Source organism: Cydia amplana, chromosome 6, assembly GCF_948474715.1.
Source record: "Cydia amplana chromosome 6, ilCydAmpl1.1, whole genome shotgun sequence".
Taxonomy (NCBI): domain Eukaryota; kingdom Metazoa; phylum Arthropoda; class Insecta; order Lepidoptera; family Tortricidae; genus Cydia; species Cydia amplana.
Window position 1 is genome coordinate 13715324 of NC_086074.1, and position 22319 is coordinate 13737642.

At 37.2% G+C, this 22319-nt stretch overlaps 1 protein-coding gene across 6 annotated transcripts in view; it reads left to right on the top strand.

Annotated features, from left to right (window-relative positions):
• LOC134648953 (RNA-binding protein Musashi homolog Rbp6) overlaps nucleotides 1-22319 on the top strand; it is a 574404-nt gene that overhangs the window by 504749 nt on the left and 47336 nt on the right. The window lies entirely within an intron of this gene.

Here is a 22319-nt window from a genome sequence, read left to right on the forward strand (position 1 = left end):
ACTGCCAGTTCCTTAATCGCTTTCGAGTCTTAGAAAAGTTTTAAAGGCTGAATAAATTCAAAGATAAAAGGACTTAGCCTTAGCATTTACAAAGTTTAACTAGGAAGTGCAGCTGTTTTGGACGCACGTTTGATAAAACTAAGCTGAGAGTTAGCATGGTCTATCGTTTGATATAACTAGACCACGACATACTTAGTAAGTCTACATATTTAATCAAACTAAAGCAAGGGTCGATAATCCATTTTTATTAGGTAAAAGTAATGTAACCGTAGGAAAGGTTTAATTTGAAATACAATTGGGGGCAGACAATAGACATTGGCTATTGCGCGTTTGATCAAGCTGGTCCATATTGATCGCAGCTAAGATATCTCCGTAAGTATTTTAGATGTAGGTTGTAGATATCGTATATGTACCTACATCTAAGTGTTATTGTGCACTCCACAATTTCGATAAGAAAAATATATATTTATTAATGGAACACAATTAGATATCCCATAAATTTAAAGGGGGAATAAATAATCAGGTATGTACTAATGTAAAGGTGACAGTCCATTTCCAACCGCAGCTGCACTACTGTTCATTTTACTATGGAAATTGACAGTAACAGCGTCGCGTTCAGTACCAGTAGTGCAGTTGCGGTCAGAAATGGAATGTTACCCTAATTTGAAAAAATCACTGCTCGAAATTTGAAATCTCATTTTTAATTTATTTATGCCCTTTTATGTATTACAATAACTGCAGATATCTGCCCGGTCTAAATGGAGTCCGGTTTTTGAAAATATTGTTTCTGTTTTTAGACAGGATCGCGGTGTGCGTGTATATATTTGATCTGTTTCCGCCACTCGGCTTGCGGTAATTATCTACAGCGTGCTTCACAGTCATAACGCAAACCATCGACCGCCCGCTTACTTATAAGGTTACGTTTTAAATGTAGCGAAATAGTTATTATAGCGAATGAAGTTAAATTAATTTAAATTACAATGCACCAAAATAAGTCTGGTTCTGTTTTACAAGTCGCTTAACCAATTGAATGTATTAATTTGTTAATTTAGATTCTGATTCAAGCTTTGTTTAATTTGTTGTGATTGATGTACCTATTTGTAATTATGTAGGTAAATGATAAGTCATTACGCCTATCATAATAAGCGAATCACTATAAGTAACAAAATTAACAATAATTATTTGTATCTCCTTTTTTGGGATCACGGGCCTATAAATCTTGGTCTTTTGATAGGCTTGCGTGGGGATATAGATCCAACACGTAGAGGCCCTTTGGAGAGTTTTAATGTCATGTAGAACGCCTGCTGGGACCCCTTTACAGGTGCAACAATAGACACTCATGAACCGGTCTCAGCAGGCATTGGGACTATTGTAGAAAAAAGTGAACAGAATATCGGTCTATGGATTGAAGTTTGGTTGGACAATGAGACTGGGCTATTGCAAAGACTTACGGGCACCTGCCATAACAAGGTTTACACAAGTTATCGAGGCAGGTGGTGACTTGCCGCGCACTAGATGGGCCCCTGAAACTGCCGTCGCGAAGACGACCAGGGGCAACATCGGTGTGAGCGGCTCAGGGGTGTCGAGAGCTGTACACCGCTTTCTACCCAGTGACTTAAACAGCCACTGTGCCAACTCGCGCTTACGCAAATGTCACTTCCACCCCTGGAGCATATAGCTCTAACGACTCCTCTCTGGACGGCCAATGAAGGCAAGCCAGAGCCGAGAGTCCTGCGGGTCCCCTTGGGGTTCCACTCCGACCGACGAAGACACGCTGGAGACGGAGACCCTGACCGACTCTCTGGAGCACTCGGGTCCGTGGGGTCGTTACTCCCCAACAGCTCGCCACAAGCTGCCCTGCGGGCTAACAATAATTATTATTATTTTGAACTAGTTATATTTTTAATTTAGTGTTGTTTATGTTGTATTTTTATTCTGGAAATGTGTCTATTTTAGTGTTAGTTGTATATTTTGTGATTTTATTTTTATGTTATTGTAATTTTGACATGTGTTGTTTAGACATTAAAGTTTTTGAAATTGAAATTGAAATTGAAATACAAATACCTATAAACAATTTAATGAAATTGGATCATATTGCATCTAATCAGCAAACTTAAATAATTAAGTTATGTTGTTTAAACGTATGACTAAATAATTGATTCCAGTCGGTTAAAATACTATAATAAAAATTACACAGACATTTGAAGCTGACCGCATTTTATTAACTAAAGTTCAGAGCAATCTTCGTTCAGCTTGAATCCATCGAATACGTGACAGCATTACGCACCGCCGCCTCAAGACGCAACTCCTGATCAACGATAAAACGCCCGACCCCATTAATTATTTACTTACAACCACTGTAATTAAAGTTTCAACAAATCACTGACGCCGACGTATCAGGTATCACCACCTCAACCTGCAATTATAGCCCTTCTTCTGTCCGCCATAAACTCCAGTGTTTTTCTGTATTTTATTAGCTGATAAGGCTACTATTAATAATTAGACGTTAACAGGCCTCTAGAAGGAATGCGACTTAAAGCTACTGTATTTTCAAAGGAACAAATATTACCGCCAACTATAAGGTAAATAGGTACACATTTGCTCCGGAAAAAGCTTCCACGCAATTTCAGCCAGTCCTTGGATTGCTGAAATAATTGCCATAATTATAAAGCAGGCATAAATCGACATTTATCCTTACGTTTTCGTTCATAGCAATTACGAGTAATTATTCAACTTTCCATTCTTCCGCTAAATGAAAATTAAGCCTACTATTACGCTTCGGGTCCATAATAGATCAAAATTGGCTTCGTTTGGTCGGACACAGCATCTTTTCTCCTCTATGGTACCTTATAGAAATATCCATTACATTTGTGTTCATTAATAGTGAAATGCGAGCCGCTATCTCGACTAAGCAATTATGGAGAAAATAATTATTTACATAAATACAAGAACTCGCCAATAACTGTTTATAATATTTACTGAAGACGCCATTTGTATTAAACGGTCTATTACAGTAAACGCTTTACGGTGGATTGCTTTTAATTGAGTCGTCATTACGGCTCCTCGGGGGCCGATTAAAATAGACGTATGCGTGTACGACGTTCCGCTTTATTTGTAAAAAGCTATTACAATACAATAAAGATAAATAATAACCGTGCTGGGACCGCGAATGTATAAATTTTCCACATTATCTAGGTTTGCGTGTTGTTGAAAATGGTTGTAGGAATTTAGTGACTTGATTTATTGTCTGTGTCGAATATTAGAATATATTCAAGATTTTAATTTAGCCAACATTATGAAACCTTTACTAATTATCTTACATATATAATATTCGACGACTGTAATATATATATGTCACCGTAAAATTGTAAACACTCGTCATATTATAATCTCGCTAGTTAAATTATAAACTGACGGTAGGGAGATTATAATCTAACCTAACCTAACCTACGTTAGATTATAAACTAACCGGTTCACAATCTTACGGTGTCATATATTATTTTACGATGCGCCCGGTATGAAGCTAGGAATATCAACGAATACATTGGTCTGACCGAACTGCCGCCTCTTTTATAAGGCAGATCATGATATGCCTGGGTTAATCTTAGTCAGATCATGAAATGGCGGCGTTTCATGATATGCCTAGGAATATCTCGATATGCCCGATGTTACGATCTGCCGCCGACATATATATCATGTGGTTTAGATGAAAATATTGACTGTCTTGAAATGATCTATTGTTCACATTAGCAGTACAGACATCGCCCTCGACAGAGAATAACTTTGTGCTATGGTAAACACGCAAGCAAAAAAGCAAGTATATTTATTCAGTGTGTAAACGGCGCACAAATTGTTTGCCGGAGCTCTCTTTACCTGTGGCAAGTTTTCATAACACAGCGTAGCCGCGGGTGCGACAATTTGTAAGACGCCTTCGCAACGGTGGATTTGCTGACGAGCTACCGGCTTGTAAACATATTCCTCCTTTATGACGCCGGTGACACCAGCGACATCTGTGGAAATTCTTTTACAGAACTGCGATGTTATGCACTGCATTAAAGTTTACGACACTCTGGATCTTTATCCTTTACAAAATAGGTTAGTGATATTTGCCTTCCTGAATGTCCGTAAATAGTGACTATGAAAAAAACTGGAAACCTGTTGAGGACACACATATGTTTCTGAAACATGTATGGAGTAACAAATATGTTACTTAGTTAAGTACTTCAAAATGATCTCTCTGTATAACCTCTTGTTTGACTTAAAATCACATAAGTATGACCGTTTTTTTTTTGTTTTTTTAATTGCAGTAAAAACAGGTCACCTATATTGTGGAAATATTCATACAAAGCGGCCCGTTTTCATTGCTCTTGAGCTTATTTGTTTTTTCTAGGTATTGTTACATAATATTAATTTGATTATTTTTATGTTTTGATGCGCGCACGAAAGAGTATGTGGGTCGTGGGTGTAAGTAACGTTCATAATTGCTGTTAGTTTGAGCTTTGGTATGAACAGGAATTTATAATTAAAATCGAGTAAGTACTTAGTTAACAAATTAAATTACATATGTCCTGTACATCATATAGTTATCTATCACATGGTAAAGCTGACTATTTTATTGCATGAAATAGTCCGAGACATCAAATTTACGTAGTAGAGTTAAGATCACGTTAATTATTGACACCGTTGTTTACTACATAGTGTTAATGAGAAGGGATGAAAGTGACTTACATTAAATGCAGTTTTTTTTAATATAATGCTGTTTTAATATTTAAACTTGGTATTTATGCAGTCAAAAACACATTAACATAGATTTAATTCCACATTCTGTTTAAAACATATTCGCAAAAGAAACATGTATATTTTTCAAATATCTTTATTTGGAGCTATTGAGAGACGGTGCCCTCTTTCAAGTGGAGAGGCCGGGAGAGCTTCATTTTTTCCTTCGTTAGTGCATCACGCTCTGAAGTACGCCCTTATCTCGCATTTAGCTACAAAATGTAGCCCCAAAACTCCAGCACGCGAATACTTGAAAGAGAAAAATGTTAAGGTACTTACAACTTCACGAATTGTTTGCGATATTCGCGAGTTTTTACGATATTTCTTTCTGACTCCCCAGGGTGAGGGGATCAGTTGGATTCAACACACCTGCATACCCCTTGAACATTTTTATTTATCTCCAGAAATATATTTATGGATATTATATTGGACAATTTCTACACCCGATTATTTACGTACTTATAAGAGACGCAAAACACGGACTGTTTTATATAATCCTATTTTCGCAATAATTAGGTATGGTTAAGAAGGATATAAATTACTATTAATTATAAAGCGTGATAACCTTGTATACACTGAATATATTTTAGGCCATGGTTAGCTTTGGTGTAAAATTAATAGTTTTTTACACTTTACGTAGCGTATCTAAAGAAAAAATGTGTGTGATACGTATATCTATAATGTAAGTAACTATTACTAAATAAATATATGGGCCTACAACCTACATCAATACACGAAGCCATACACGAAGTCAGGTGGCTAACTGACTTTGTACACATTGTTATTTCTACGAATAAAATTTTTCCTTAGAGCTTAGGCATGCTCGAGGAAATCAAATAAAATGGACGAGGAAAACCGACAACTTTGAGCCAGTGACCAAATAATATGATTTGGCTCACAAGTATTATAATAATAATGATACAGCCGCGTAATAACGGTTGCTAGAATTATGAAGTTAGAAACTTTCCATAAATCGCCAACTTATATACAATAGACGGTTACGTAAAATAGGTACATACGTAGGTCACTTAATAAGATTAATTCACATTTAAATTATGTACAACCCCATTTATAAAGCTAAAATTATGTGTTCTGATGTAATTACGGTGCCTAAACTAATATAACGTATATGTGTAGTTTGTGAAGTAATAATGGGCTGTATCGATTCACAATTCCGTTGAACTGACTCATTTATTAGCTGAAGAAAAGTTTGCGGGTTGAAATGACTGACGTATCGTTCGTGTTAAGCCTAGGTGCTTAATTTTGTATCGGTAGTCTTATTTGAAATTGTAAAGTGTATAGTTCAAGAGCGCTGAGTGCTCGAGCAGCTTTCAACTTTCGGACTAGCCCTCGTAATTTACAACAATCCTCATTTTTTCCTCTCGACTTCCCGATGTCATATTAAAGCCTGCCCTAGTAGCACGGTCGCATTTTTATCGTTTGTCACCATGCCTGTCACGTTCTAACAAGTATGTAAGTGCGAAAGTGACGTGCATAGTGATAGTCGATAAAAATGGAACCGTGCTGAGCCCGCTGGTAAAGAAGAATAAAGCACAGTTCATAAATGCGTGCGTGACGTAATTAAAATTCGCGAGGCTGCCTCGAGTTGCATCTCTCGAGACGTATCATTACGGGGTGATGCGGCGCCGAGGGCGGCGGGCAGGTGACTCTGGGAAAGAGGAAGCGGTGAGCGGAGCGGAATGCGTTTTTTTACATTAGTTTATCGACGCCCAGTTTTGTGAAATATAAATTAGAAAGTAATACTATTAAAATAATGTATATTATGAACTTGATATCTTAGTTAACAGATAAGTACTGCCGTATTCGAACTTCAAGATATTCACAAGAGACGACACGTACTAGATCCATTCTAGATACGTTATAGTTTAGATATCAACTAGTTCTCTTTTGCAGCGCAATTCGGGCAACCAATGTCACTTTTACGTTAGATAGAGTTAGAAATCTATTAGATGTGAATTGGATCTCTAAGTCATGTCTTATGGAAATCGTTCAAGAGTATCTCCAGAATCGCGGATATGTCAAATTTGACAGGTTGAATCTTAAACATATCGTTATGGTATCTTGGTGATGTCTAAAAGATATGTAGTAGATGTCTATTTCAAAATCCGAATCGGGCCCACAGTATCTAGTTATGATTCCTTCACACGATAAGAAGAAGAAGTTAACAGATAGTCCATATCATTTCACCTTAAAATTTAAGTACTAAAGTAGGTAATTTAAAAAGTACCACAGACAAATTGTCCACGACAGACAATATTTTTTCTACAGCTATCGTTATAGCCTATACGGCCTGATTGAGATGGCCGGTATCACTGCTGAATAAAGTAATAGAATATCAGACGCCTATATTTAATTTTAATTTGGAAGGGAATTGTGTGATTTTTTGTGTAAACTCTTTTTTTGAAGATTCTTAAGATAGGAATCCTAATAAATAGATATCATAAGGAGGAGCGCTAAATAAAACTCTAACATGTGTACGTACGCGACAACCTATCTTTATTTTCTACTTACGCGTTACCCGCTCGCTAGCGCACTGTGTACACAGCCAAAAGCCTCATTTGAGGGTGCTGTGTTTACATGGTGTACTCGACGTGGATCCGCATCTCTGACGCTCAAACAGAAAACCATCTTGCCATCAAGTTTTTTAAAAAGTTTTTTAAGACTAAGATTACTCCTCTTTCTTTAGTGGACTTTTGTGGTTGATTAGATGCTTTGTATTTGTGCAAGTTTGTGGCACTTTAATGATGAAAAAAAACACAAACTCATTATTATTTTAGTTTAATAACTAAAATAGCATTGATATTTTTTTTATTGCCTAAGGCACTGATATAATAAGAAATAGATCCGATTATAATAGCTCATGCTGGCGGATGCCAGCAACCCGCCAGGCGGGCGCTCAGTCCGTAGTCGCTTTTCGCTACATACGGATTTTCACTTGTTATCAGCTACGCTCGTAGCGCGAAGCACTCGCTGTTACTGAATGTGATAAACGTGCTACAAACTACGAAATGCTACGGCGTAGCACTTTTGCACGATAGCAGTGAGTGGGCTGACAGCACTGTTAAAAAAGGCATATATAAGGCATAAAGGCATAACTATTTAAATCTACTTAGATACTTCATTTCACGGAGGCGAATTCAAACTTATATTACAAGTAGGTATATTGTCAATTAGGGACCCAGATTTTCAGACAAAAAGTGCCTTAGTAAAATGAGCCCTGTACTTTTTAGGTTGATCCCATCGTAAAAATAATTTGTATGCATTGTAAGAAAGAGTTAGGATAAAACGATTATGAAACCTATTGTTGCATATGTACTACAGTTTTTAGGATTATAGAAACTTTCAGCATGACCTGTATACAGTATTCGTTAATATGTAGATTATATTTCAAAACATAAAAAGACTCGTCTAATTAGTGTTGAATATTGTAATGTCTATATGCAGAGTTCATAACTGCGGCGTCTTATGCAACGAGCATCGATGCCGTGAGCCCGATATTAATATGCGCGAATCATGCATATGCAGGCCTCGCCAGATGTCTCCGCCTTAATGACTTACCAATACTCATACGACTAGTAATCAGCTAAAACTGGCGATGAGAAAATTATGAAACCTTAAAAGATCTTCCGCTTAACTGCGGCGGTAGGTATAGGCATGGTCAGATACGGAATTTGGCTGTATAATGCTGATTTTTTTAATGTTAAGCAACTAAAAATGTTATATACTCGTATGTATAAAGTATTTATACTTTATTATGTTTCCTACTTGGCCGCCGCCTACTCTATGGATGTGTGGCTGTCGATAATGTCACATATGTCATGAGAAAGTATGAAATGCAGTAAATAAAATGTTTATTTAAGATAACTTATTAAATAGTGATTTAGTGTACATACAATGGACGAATAGACATTAAATGTCGTTTCTTTACGTTTCATATAAAGCAACGCATTATTATTTGTCTATCACATTATTGATTAAAAAATATCATATATATATATATATAAACTAATTTTAATTCCAAAACTCAGATGTATCTACTAGAATATCACCACGCAACTTCTTTACCAACCGCCTGAAATAAATGACCTATATTGGTATGACTATGATATTTAACTTTCTTTTTTTTACAGACCTTTAATTTGAAGAAGAAATGTAAACGTTTTAACGGTTACTAACTTGTAGTTAGTAGTAGTAAAACACTTGTACATAAAAGAAAAACAAGATAGAAAAAAGCTCACATCATTAGTAGGTACAAAGGCGAATTTATTTCTTTAATGCTAAACTTCCAATTAAATTGTAAATCTTAATGGCTACTCATTAGCTAATAAAAATAGAATTCCAATAAAGTGATTGTGCAAGAGATAAACATTTCTTGGAAATGCGGTGAAAGTTTCTTAATAAATTGTTTTTCTAGGACAGACTTTTAAAATAACAGATAAGAAAATTTGCTGTTACTAGTTGTAATTCAAATTCTTCAAATGTATTTTCAATTTTCAAGACGTTAATTGAAAAATCAAGGATACAGGGTTAATTATTTAAGTACATTATGATTCCAGTTTTGAATTAAGCATGCAGGAGGGCTATTAAACTTTTCTACGTGATCTTATTTAAATTTTACTCGTAGTACAGTCAGTAGCAGAAGTTGCTAAGCGGGCCAGGTGTTCAAAATGATCTTGACGCGACTTTATTGTTAAGAGAATAAGAGTGTATCAAGGTAATTTTGAACACCTCGCCCGTTGAAGTTGCTAACAACTTCTGATGCTGACTGTCCATCTCGTTGATATAGTAACATTCTCTGTGAGCAATGACAAAATGTGATCACTCAGTGAAGTTTAGATAAGCCTCAAATACGTTTAGTTATCTTTTCGTCGTTACTGGGAAATTGGATTCTCATAATTAGAGTTAATTTCGTCAGAAATGGGTCGGCGTCGGCGTTGGCGTCACTTATGACATATCAATCCGTCGCGGTCGTTTGCGCGCACAGGGATTGACGATATCTCCGGCGCACGATATCGGCGATAGCGGCGTCAATCCCAGCCGGGTCATTATCGTAAATGTTAATGACTACGACAATTACTGCCACCAAGCTTCATCGAGAGGCCCCCAAATTGAACATTCCCAATCTATCGGCTCCCGTTCGATTCTGTCCCTCTATAAACTCCTTCCAACCGAACGGGTTTAATTAAAATAGTTTCCATGGGAAAAATAGTATATTTTATGCCATATAGCCATTTTTGTGTTATGAAAAAAGCTTTCTATTTCCAACATTTCCCGCGTTTTGCGTGCAGTAGTAACTACAATTTCATAGAAAAATGAGCAAATATACAGTGTGTAAATCCAATACGGGCGAATATTTAAACGGTGGTTAGCATAGGACCTAAAAAGTATATTGAGATAGATTTTACTTAGAAATGCATTGAAAATTATAACCATACAAAATAATTCGGCCCGCAATGTAATATACCACACACGTTACGGGATACGAGCTTTTTAAAGTAACTGTCAACGCTTGTTGGCAGTTACTATGAAAAGCTCATATATCGTAATGTCATTATCATCTTGTTTCTTAATGTTTACAGTACATTGCTGCTCGGTCATAATTAAGTGTAACTTAAAAAAACATCTTAATTAATGATAAGACGGGTAAATTCTATATCTGGTTTAATTTATTGCCACTATTTGACTTACACACTGTATTTATTTTTCTATTGCAGTGTTTTCATTCCCTTTAGTTTACAAACAAAACGATGCTTTTGTTATTCAGTATAATGATATAATGTATCTGAGTAACGGGGTCGTTTTAACTAAAAAAATACGTGGTAAAATTGTTATTGAGTATAGAACAAAAATCAGAATGATATTTGAATCATGTTATTTAGTTATTATGCGTCTCGCCCGCGCCAATACATGTACGGACAAGTACGATAACTAAATGAGATTATTCAAATATCATTCTGATGTCAGTGTACGTTCGAAGTCGTCTAAAGAAAACATTTTTAAAAAAGAATCATCAAACAGAGATTTAGCCACATTCGTTTTTTAGCCTATTTTGTGTCCCACTGCTGGGCAAAGGCCTCCCCTCTCCCTTTCCAATCTCCACATTCGAATGACATTCTTAAAACTAGATATAAACTGTAAAATGGACTCGCTGAACGCCAGTCCGATTATAATTTTTGAGAGAAAAGCACTTTGCAAAGGAAATGAGTAGTTTCATTTGGGCAAGGAAGTTGCTGTATAGTTATACAAAGAGGCCCACTCGAGAGACAATGGACGGGAGAGTAAGTTTCAATATTAATGATGCGCCGAGAATGCACACAGAGAGGCCGGCGAGTTTCAAAAGCCTCCCATTGATACTCATTAACTATTGATTCATAAGTAATACCCTTTTACCGTTACCGAGCCGAACGGTCCCGGCCAACTTTTCAAATTTAAATGCGAGAGAGTTTGCAATTTTTAAAAACATCTACTGCCGTATTCGAACTTCAAGATATTCACAAGAGACGACACGTACTAGATCCATTCTAGATACGTTATATGTAGTTTAGATTTCAACTAGTTCTCTTTTGCAGCGCAATTCGGGCAACCAATGTCACTTTTACGATAGATGCGGATTAGATCTCTAAGTAATATCTTGTGGAAATCGTTCAAGAGTATCTCCAGAATCGCGGAAATGTCAAATTTGACAGGTTAAGTCTTAACCCGTCAATTCCCACGTGTGTGACGTCACCATAAGCGTTCTGGCTCTTTGAGCCCTTGGGATCTGACAGGTTTAAACATATCGTTATCGTATCTTGGCGATGCCTACAAGATATCTAATAGATGTATATTACAAAATCGGAATCGGGCCCCTATTTTAAATTTCTTCCGAGCTAAACTCCTTTAGGCGTTTATAGTAAATAAAAAAGTGTGTAAAAAAGCTATGTACTTTAGGATCCTTTCAATAATATTTAATTGAAGACAATGTTTATCGCAGCATTACTAACGAGGGCTTGCTTGTACTTTCAAAGAACGGCAAACAGGAGTATCGTTATTATTTACGATCGCTATAAAATAGCGTGCATCCACATTGTTAAGCGTATTGACTAAATAATAATTATTTAGTCAATACGCTTAACATATTATGTCATACGATTATAGTATTTTATGCAACCGTTGTTTAAGAGAGGTCAAAAAAGGCGAGTGGCGTGAGTAACAATTTGAGACGAAGCCGAAAATTGTTAATAAAGACGCCACGAGTATTTTTTGACTCAGTTAAACAACGTTGTATACAATACTTTTTCTACGACCAAGCACTTACTTTGAAATAAAATTGTAAATTTAACAAATATTTTTAATTGAAGAAGTAGCAAAAATGGAGGGTACTGGCAGGAAAAGAATGAATGATGAATGAAATTTTAAAAAAATACATGTCTATGGTTCACTTATTTGTCAGAGATGACCTTTAAAATAGGGTTGGCAACACTGTATTTAATTCAACATTTTTTAAGTGGTTATTACACGAAGTATCGTAAAATCGCCAAAAAGATACTGCGTGTATGCACAAATTCTTTTTTGGGGAATAGACTAAAGACTTGTCTTGACACCTATAAAGTAGGGTTTTAAAGGTGTGTGCACGACCCTTTAAATGACAAATAAAAGTACGGGAGTAGAAAAAATAATTTGATGCGATCATGCTAAAACTATTTTGTATTATGTAATTCATAGCGCGTTTTATAATTGGTATGTTATAACGAATATGTCGCATCGATATTTTATACTAGCAGAATCACAGGCTTCTTCGGATTTTAATAACAGGTTATGTCTTAGATTTGGATCAGTTATGGATCTGATCTGTCAGTGTCAAAAGTGACAATTCTTCAACGAAACCTCACTTTTGACACTGATAAATCCGATCCATATCTAATTCATAACCTGTTATTCAAATCCGAATATGCCTGTCAGTTTCATAAGCATTTGCATAGCCATAAGCCATATCGTTTTAAATATGAGGTTGTTTTGGCTTTCTAATAAAAGTAGCAGGGTGGGTAAATTTATAATTGCATAAATTTAATTACTTTTGATCAAATTAATGTTTCGTTCAACTTAAGGTAGGTACATTTTTCAAGTTTGTAACTTATCCTTTCCCTCCCAGTCCCAAGGTAACTGCTAGGAGAAAGATGCATGGTTGAGTAAGAAGGTAATGAAAGATATGACTATATGACTCAATGGTTTTTAAATCAATCGGAATTATTCAAAAACAACAACAACAACTCGTTCTAAATTACTTAGTTACATAAATGATTTTTAGATTATGAGTAGGTATTGCCTTATACAATACACGTGTATTAGTTTTAATATAGACATATAAATTATAGGGAAACATTGAAGTACTCTTGGAATATACAGTAAAATTTAATTTTATGTGGACACCGTTCATCACCGTTCTAAAATATTTTGAATCCAGCACAACGTTTTAGGTTACACATTAATGTAGATCAAACGCATTTTATAAAAACACGTTTCTAAGCTTTTAAAAGGATAGATTTGGACGGAATAACAAGTAACAACTCCGCACAACACCCCGGCGTCTCTTTCGGGTTTATTGTTCTCACAGATGTTGGGATATGCAAAATTGGACCGTAAAACAACGGTCGGCCGCGATTACTTTGCGCAGTTAACTCTCTCTTATGCGCGTCTTTATTGCGACCTACCTGTAAATTTCCTATCCGATTCCGTCATTACAACTCTGACTACGCTAATTTAATCCTAAATAACAGGATTAGAATGGAATATTATGAAATTGGATTTGATTTGTCAAATCTTGGAAGCTAAATTTGACCCACCTGCTGATTTTCGATCGAGCTAACCTTGCATTCAAGTGTAAATCGGATGACAATGCAATATTATGATGACAAGCTAATCTGATGATGGAGACAGGAGGTGGTCATGAGAACACTGTGATAAAACAAGGAAATAGTTATTTTCGATACAAGTGCGAAAAAGAGGAAATTCGAAACGAGTGGCGATCAATTAAAACACGACCGAAGGGAGTGTTTTAAATCGACACGAGTTGTGAATTACCTATTCGCACGTGTATCGAACAACGTTTTACAGTACATATGGCACTTTAAAGTTTCGACATACGCACGAAAAGTGCTATTTTACGCACTAGTGCGGAAAAGTAGCCCCATATGTAGGTACTGTAAAGTAATTTTGTTTGGGGTTGTTTAGATTTGTCTCGATGAGTACTAGTTGCCTGTGGAAAGAAAAGTACCCGAGTATAATATTAGTAAGTATAAAATGTTTTTTTTTCCTCAAGCCACAGCCACTTTTTAAGGTTTTCTTATAGTTTTCCCTTGCAAATATAGTCTAGTTTTCGATTAAATTTGTTCATGGCATTGGCCCTTGATTAAAAAGTGTAATAATTCAATAAAAAAACTACAATTTTGCGTTAGCCCTCTCTTAATAGGAACGGAAACAAATAAATATATTTTTTCGAAGTTTAAACGAGCCAGTTATTTTGTAAGTAATTTCGATATTTCACCACAAATATTTTAACACAATGGACGAGCATCGTTCAATTATATAATCCCAAAAGTTTTACGTCACGATCACAGGATCATTTGTTATTATTATTAATGCATTTGAATTATTTATTACCAGGAAAAGTGTATTGTTTCTCGTTATAGGTTTATTAATTGTTTAATTTAGTACCCCGAAAGTAATTTATTTGTTGAATGTGGAGTTTGTTTTGATAGTAGTAGATATATTTATCGTAGTTTCTTCATGTCCGTCTATCCGTCCGTATGTTACAGCCATTTATTGACATGACACACTAAAATAACGTACAACGTACTCAGCAGCAGAAGTTGCTAAGCAGGCCAGATGTTCAAAATAATCTTGACGCTATATTATTATTAAGAGAATAAGAACGTATCAAGGTAATTTTGAACACCTCGCTCGCTTAGCAAGTTCTGCTGCTGACTGTACCTATACTAAACATCGAGATCGAACAGTCGGTTGATTTTTATACGGGATGTAATCCTTAAAACACCATTGAAGTTTTTCAAAATCACTTTAAAATTAAAGAAAGTTAAAACCCTAAGCATTCATTAACGTTCGTTTAATATTCCACTGTAAACACAGCTGCACCACCGTAATCGCGGCACGCAAATACGCTCTGCACTTATGCCTCCGTGTGTGCAGGCCCTTACCGGAACAAAGCGTGGATCAAAGCGTTCAATGTATCGACTTTTAAGTATAAGGGTGGTTTCACAAGTGGCTCTTTGGTTAATGTCGAGCTGATATGATGTAGGTACTTACAGAAATCAGGGTGTCCACATACGCCCGGAGTTTCTTACCGTGATGTGGAGAGGAGACACGTGGTGTAACATACTTCTAGTCACGTGCATTATTGTTTGCGAGTTGTTTCATTTCGTAGGAGACTTCGGCAAAAATATGCAGACATTATATACATTTTTATGCGAAGCGAAGAAGCGCTGGTGGCCTAGCGGTAAGAGCATGCGACTTGCAATACGGAGGTCGCGGGTTCGAACCCCGGCTCGTACCAATGAGTTTTCGGAACTTATGTACGAAATATCATTTCATATTTAAAGATAAAGATAAAAGATAGTTTATTCAAGTAGGCATAATTACAATGCGCTTATGAACGTCAAATAAAGCTAGGTAGACCGGCTCCAACCCTACACCTCTGCCCCGAGAAGATTTAAATCCCCCCTCAATTGGAGGAGGGTATCCCAATATGGGACCGGCAACAAACTCGGCGGGACACATCTTTTCAAAAATAATTACATCTTATAATTAACATGCATTACGAGAAAATAAGGGAAAAAATACAATTTAAATTACTATAGAATTCATGCAATTATACACATAAGGTGTAATAGAAATTTGATTTAGAAAATATACATATGTACATGGAATCATACAAAATCGTAGCTCTTTCAGAAAACATATCAAATTCTTACAAAAGGAAAAGAAAATAAAGTTATTAAAAGAAATGGGAAAACATATTATATAAATCTGATTGATTATTATTAATTACCAACATATAATATTTGATGTGCTTTCCTGCTTACCTGAGCTGTGTCACCTATAACTCTATACATAATACAATGTTTTTAATTGCTACTACTTTTTATTAGTTAGTTTCTGTCTTTAGCAGTCGCTTTTCGGTGAAGGAAAACATCGTGAGGAAACCGGACTAATCCCAATACGGGCCTAGTTTACCCTCTGGGTTGGAAGGTCAGATGGCAGTCGCTTTCGTGAAAACTAGTTCCACGCCAATTACTGGGATTAGTTGCCAAGCGGACCCCAGGCTCCCATGAGCCGTGGCAAAATGCCGGGACAACGCGAGGAAGATGATTATATACATTTTTATGTTTTCATTAAGTGGCCAAAAAATTGCACTCATGCCTTACTTATACACGCCTGAAATTCAAGTGGCTTAGCATAACGTTGTGCCAGTTAGGGTTAACTACACAATGAAAGGCACTTAAATAATAATACCAGTCATTGACATTTATTTTTGTAGAAACTTACTATCACTCAACCCTGCCGAGTGCTGCTGCTGGGTAGTTTACCCTATCCTACTTAATAGTTATGTCTCGTAGAAAACCTGGACACACAATATGGTTGCATAAAAGACTCATCACAAAATAGGCGGTTTTGTAAACCGTTCGAAACACAATCCGAAAAAGTTTCCACACCACACACCGGCCACTACCGTTAGTCGTATATTGCCAAAATCAGCACGAAAACTGTTCTCTAGTGTTCTGCAAATAAGCGTTCTCGCAATAACGGCTGACCCGGGCCGGTCACTCGAGAACTCGACCGAGGACAACTCGAAATACGACCCGTCCTACAACTTTCGGACGACTCTTTTTCAAGTGCAAAGTTTTTAGAGATACGTATCGCTATGGGTTAAATTGTCTACGTTCAGTTCTCAACTTTTTTTTCCACCTAAAATAAATTTAAAATATATATGGATTTTGTGTTTTTACAACAAAGTACGAGTAACCTCCCTATGTTAATTTGCTGTCATTTAATATGTTAAAAAGAAAAGTTATAATTGAAATCATGAAAGACTACCAGAGAATGTTATCTTCTCGTATTACGACAGTCACTAAACAAAATTCATTTCCTATAAGCGTAATAAATTTATAAAACATATTACTGTTTCCTTCTAAATCTTAATCAGACTACATTTCCTCAATTGTTAATATTTGGTTTTACCGCCGCGCCGTAGTCTCACTAACAAGTGAGCGCCTTGCCTCCCCGAGCGTACGCTCGTGGCATCACAATGCTCCCACGCTGGCTACGCAATTAAAAGGATATTATCAGAATCATGCACTTCTCTTTGGCAGTGCTTGAATTATAAATGTACATATGAACGTTGAACGCCCGATCTTTGTGGGATTCGTGTGAGCCGTTATTAATATTAGAATATGTGGGTCTGTGCCATAATCATAAGTTTTAACTTTTCGCCCCAGCTTTATGAATCTTATTTGATTTACGCAGTGACGTGACAATCATTTTTATGCAGTCAAGGACTTTTCTGGTGTGAAGTTAAATAAATTACACATACGTTACTCATTAGTAAATGAAATAGCATACTTACAACTACAAAGTAAACCTTATGCATACATCGGTTTTCTTCCGGCTGCATATGAGAGGACAAACAGGGCGATAGTTTGATGTAAGGATTACACTATCCAGTTTATCTTGCAACTGAACACGCAGATCAGACTCGTAGCAACGTCGAGGCCAACGGGGGAATTCCCGTCTTGCCTGATGATCCCGCAAATCCCATCCCTTGAGTTGCAGGCACGTATTCTCCGCGGGATTACGCGCTTTGCGCGATCTAGACGCGATCCCGGGTGACCACAACAATCATACTCGACTATCTGGTCGTCCATACGCTTCTAGTAATGCTGGCGTCTTAGCGGCTTAAGGATAGCATTAATGATGTCTTTCTGGCATTTCAGTAATACTACGAAAACTTGAGTAATGCTTTATTTGAGCCGTCTTCAAGAAGGAAGTAACATATTGTCGGGTGTCATTCTGACGTTCTCTCATTTTGAAATACCTATGAGATCAAATATGACATTGTTTAGTCCAAAAATTTCACATTTTATTGAAATAGTTACATGAAAATTGAATGGTATTTGTTTCTAATATTGGCTACTGCAAGTCAAAGCCATAGGGCAAAGTGTGCTGTAAAACAATAGGGTCGCGAAAGAAAGGACAGAATCTTATTAAAGTAAATATTTATGGCACTGCTATCAACTGATTGGACGAGGGTTCCGTCGCCTTTGATAAATTGTTCCGCTAGCTGCGGCCTAACGGTCACTCTCGATGTAACGTACCAAATAAATTCTCGTGTATTAACGTATCGCTCCAAAGAATTTTATGTGTGCTTGATATATGACACAGTTTCTTTCATATCTTTAGACAAGTTTTCAGAAAATTTATTTGTACACTGGTGAAGAATCGAAGTATCGAAAAATCGTACCGGCAACTGTACACTGAAACGAACAAAATAAATGAAAGTAAATAAAAATAACTTAGTCAAGTTTGGGAATTTAAAAGTTCAGCATCTCGACGCACCGAGTACCGGGCCAATTGTGTTTCTATTTTATTTACCTGAAGGTAGACAATAAGGGTGTCTCCACACAATCAGCTAGACGGGAAAGTTGATTGTTCGTGTTCCATTCAACTTCACAATAGAGAAAATGAAGAGGAGCCAATTCTTTTTACAACAGCTTTTATCTGCTGAATCTCTTCGCTCAGCCGAAAGTTTGCGCACAGTTTTCACTTCGCCGAGAATGCATTAGAATCTCTGTACATATTTGTCTTGGAATCAGCTACTACCTTAAAACTTCCAATTTTGATAAACTGTTTGTTTCCATAACAATGTATTGTCTGCTTCTTTCCATCTTTGTTTGAACTAAAACACACTCAAATAAAATTCGAACATCCACAACTTACGAATATTTAATTTGTTTAGAGGTACAATGATGAAATATACAAAATAGAAAAGTTACTGTTAACTTAATTAGAACTTTTAACTCATCATTATTATAGTTTGTTTCTGTATTTGCTTATGAATACTTTAGCAAGTAATAGTGACTTGGCGACAAACAGTACGACTCCCCCGCAGCTATGCGTAAGCCATTAATTAATCAACCGCCAACAATCAGCCGATATCTAATAATAAGACCCGAATTCGCCACGACGTTTAGACATAGCGTGGCCAATTTTCTCCTAACGGTCTCTCATTCCTAATAACTATTACGATTAACTTGTTATTATTAGCTGGACGCAGAAGAAAAATGGCAATTATTTACGCAGCAAACATTCTGTCACGATGAGAGCTCGTAGATAAAAGTTTTGGCCAACTATTCCGTCGGCGAGGACAATTCTAGGGCATCTCTTAATTATACTGCTGCGTATTTCGTATTACAATAATGAAGCGAAACAATAACAAAAGTTTGGACGTCGGAGCGCGGCTGGGCAAGTTTGCTGCTCATTTGAGTGCTGTTCTGCGCGCTCCTAATGAAAACTTGTTAGTTACCGCGAACATCGAATGCTACTTTTATTTTTCGCGCGCAGTCCACTGTCGTCAATGACTTGCGCTCTAATATACTTTGATCACTTTGCATAGACTGCGTATCAACATCAAAATAACATTTCCCATATATATTTGCAATTCATTCTTAAATTTTCATATAGGTATGGTCAGCAAATGCCCCTATGGGACAAATACAACTACTCTAAAACTACAAGAAGTAAGTCTAGAGCTAGAGCCACTTATACCATTATATTATGACTGGCGAAAGTGTGCCATGGATAGAAGTGGCTCTAGCTAGACTCCTTTTATTTTTAGAGTAGGTAGTTGCATTTGCCACATAGTTACAATTGTCCTGACTGACCTTACGCTGTTGTCTAATACCCCTTCGGCCCCTAACAGACTTTGATACTTCTTTCTAAAAGAATTCATCACACATTTTTGTATTCTGGGGGGTCATGTACTTATTTATTAGCTAATTATAACACTTATATATTGTATGAGGTCAATTGAAATTATTTAAATAAATGGCTATTCAAAATGTAACCTGAAACACGACTAAACTAAACTTCGAAAAATCATAACTGTATTAGTAAGGTATCGTAGAAAAGAAAGTAAGGTACCATAAAAAAATACAAAGCTTTGACGACGAAAACGTCAGCACAGGGGGCACGAACTAGAGGCCTAAGCTTGTATATAACGTCCGTTATCGACGCCTACAATAAGTCGCACTTTATACGGTTATTATAGCACCATAAACGCCACCGGCCGGTGTTTCATACAGTGCCGGGGCAGATTATACTGCCGGTGGCCCCGATAGGGGGCGAGGGCGCGGGGCGGGCGGCCCGCCCACTGTCAGCGCCACGTGCCGCCCGACAGATGTGTCGAGATACCCGATATCGGAAGACACTTTCATAATCTTCGCCTTACAACCCCCCCACTTCTTACATATTAAAATAGGAAATACCACCCGCACAGGTGCGAGCCCGCTATTAATATAAGTAGGAACTTCTCGATCCGTGATGCAAACTCAATTTATCTCACCGAACGTCCAAAGCACTGCTCGCAAATCACCTGTAAGCTTCCGGATTTAATTAAAGTATTCCTCCTAAAAAATAAAGGCAGTTTAATTGAAGCCGGAAAAAATAAAGTTAATTCCTGGAGCGACGCCGCTCGAGAACTTTCATTAGCGTTTCACGGCTACAATTACAAGTTCAAATAATTATGTTTACAGAATCCTTTTCTTACGCAGTGATATTTATCTTCCCCATTGTTACCAGAAGTGACGCGGACGAATTTCTAGAAAACTGCCCATTTATCTAGAGCGGCCACACAAAAGAAAAACGAAATCCAAAACTTTTTAGGTATGCGATAACTGACATTGACGAATTTAACTCGCGTGTTTAGAGGAACTTCATTTAGTTTCATCCGGAGATCCTATTTCATATTTGCTTAGCCATTGGCCCGCAGATAAGTTCAGACGGACCGTTGTTGCTTGCTTCCTACTTTATTCGGTTTGCGAACCCGCATAAATAAGGGCATCGTAGCGCCCCGCGATTCTTTGCTTGCCGATTTTGCCAACTCTTTTCATTTTTCAATGTGGCATCCGCTATGTACTGCAGTGAGTACTCAAAATATTTTATAGTTAAATAAAATATAATAATGACTAATAAAATAATGAATATGAATAATATTAAAAAGCCGTAAATACAAGCTGAAGAATTGCGAAAAGGTTGTCAGTAAAATAATTTGTAGGTACTCAACTTTTTCTGATGCATTTATATGCCCGATAGATTAAGAAAACACCATCATCTATGGAACTTGTCGGGAACCCTTATTTGTGTTTCGGGGTGTTATTATCTTTGCCTCAATTCCAACGTAAAGCCATCCGTTCGCGCGCGAAATACCAAATGCGTCCTAGTTTCGCCGATCGCAGAGTTCGCGTTGTTTGTTTAGGGCAGAACAGTCGTGAAAGCCCGAATTATCGACTATAAAATTGTCATATAGTTGCCTCCTCTAAAAGTAGCATTGGACGGGTATTGATTAGCGAGGCTCAAAATAGCGGTTCATAGTTTGTTTATAGAATGTGACTCGGTTTCAAAATTACTTATCCCCTTCTTATACAGCGAGACGCTGATCCCGCATCATGTATAGTGCGGGCGACTTGTTCACACGTGCTCATATCAACATGTGGACATGGGACGAACTAGAAAGTTTTTGCGCGAGACAGGGGAGTCGCGCCCTCGGCACCTACGTGTCAGCATAATCGCGGCGCCACCTCCTGTTTGTCGAGCGGCTCGCTAATGCTATTTGTCGTAGTGGAGGCGTCACGTCACGTCTGCGTGTGTGTGTCTTCATCGTTAACTGACCGAAACACGCCGGTTCATCATCGTGTTTTGGTTGACACTTTAAGCGGAAACTTGCCCGTGTCAGGTAATTATTAGTAATTCAGGTGACACATTTCAATCTCTGAAGTAAGTTATCTAAGAGTATAGAGTAAATATCGGAAAGCAATTCGGATGTTGAGCGCGAAACTCGAAATCGCAATTTGTAATTCATGAATCCCATAGGGGAGCGAACTTGAGCGATCTTATGCGTCGAATGCGGAACGTATCGCCGAAGTTGTTCGGCGCTGCGGCTCAGCGAATATGGGAACGTTTAAAGGAAGGAATATTGTATGGTTTGTCGATGACGACACTTATGAAAGTAGTTGGTGAGTTTATGTTTTATGAAATCGGTAGTAGGTACGAACACGGCCGTGCCTGCTCGCGCCACGCGCCGCACGATACCGGATAGCTGATGTTGTCGAAAACTGACTGACGCGCTTCTTTTAAACTAGTCCGACACAAATTTCCTTTAATTAAAACTATCCCAAAGATAAGACAATTTTAACTTAAACATTGTCGGTGCTCACAGGTAACTTAAAGTTTTATAACTTATTTTCCGGGATATT